Source organism: Tupaia chinensis, unplaced genomic scaffold (genome assembly GCF_000334495.1).
Source record: "Tupaia chinensis unplaced genomic scaffold, TupChi_1.0 Scaffold144602_1, whole genome shotgun sequence".
Classification (NCBI taxonomy): domain Eukaryota; kingdom Metazoa; phylum Chordata; class Mammalia; order Scandentia; family Tupaiidae; genus Tupaia; species Tupaia belangeri.
This window is the reverse complement of record NW_006204462.1, coordinates 1,177,765-1,178,748: the sequence shown is the minus strand read 5'-3', so window position 1 is coordinate 1,178,748 and position 984 is coordinate 1,177,765. Positions and strand designations below refer to the sequence as shown.

The window sequence follows — 984 nt, the reverse complement described above, 5'->3', positions numbered from 1 at the left end:
GCAAGGGCGCGCCCGGAAGGGTTAAACCGGACCGCCAGCGCTGGTGACACGGACCGCCAGCACTGGTGACACAGACCGCCAGCACGGGTGACACGGACTGCCAGTGGGAGTAACATGGGCTGCCAGCACGAGGAACATGGACTGCCAGTGTAACACAGGCCACCAGGGTGTGACCCAGACTGCCAGTGCAAGTAACACAGCCTGCCAGGGTGGGCGCCTCTGCCACTGCACACTCGCTCACAGAACAGCGTGCCTGTCTAACGTCAGCCCTTCCAGCCCGCAGAGCTAGAACTTTCTCTGTCCCCTGGGAGGTCTCCGAGCCCAAGCCAGCTCCTGAGCCTACTGTCTCAGTCAGAGTTGACACAGGGAAGGGGCTGTAAGCAAAGCTAGGACAGTCCCATGGGACCAGCAGTTAGCGTAATGGCTATGTTGCTGGACTCCCACGTAGTTGACCGCAGTTCGAGTCCCGAACCCGGTAGCTTAAACTCACGCCGGGAGCATGTGCGTGCATGCCCAAGATCCCGAGAGGAGAATGGAGAAGAGATTGCTGCGTGGCCATCCCCTGGGGGGTGATTTCTCACTTTCTATCTCTCTGTCTGTCTGGCGAGTGCACGCACCCTATAGCAAAAACCTCTTCAAAAAAAAAAGCTAGGACAGTCCCTGCAGGGAGTCCATGCACCCGCTGGAGACAAGACACAGGCTGGGACCTGGACTTCCGGCTGCCCGGTCCCCATCCCCGACAAGTTCCCCAGTCCTGGCACTGGTGAGTTCACGGTTAAATGCTAAGGAGCCATCCATTTCTCAGCGTTCACAGATGCCTGCACGGGACTGAGCCAGACGAAAAAGAAAAAAAAGGAAAGGGGCTGTCAGCCCACGCTGAGGGCGAGGGAGGGCGGCCGGACCCAATGCAAATGAGCGGGGGCGCTGCCTGGGCCCGCCCAGTCGCCGGCAGCTCCATCTTCGCTGCGCTGCACCGCCACACGC

At 60.2% G+C, this 984-nt stretch overlaps 1 protein-coding gene across 1 annotated transcript in view; it reads right to left on the bottom strand.

Moving 5' to 3' along the window:
- The window catches only part of GTF2E2 (general transcription factor IIE subunit 2), a 55,448-nt gene that overhangs the window by 37,754 nt on the left and 16,710 nt on the right, over nucleotides 1-984 (bottom strand). The gene's annotated exons all lie outside the window — the stretch shown is intronic.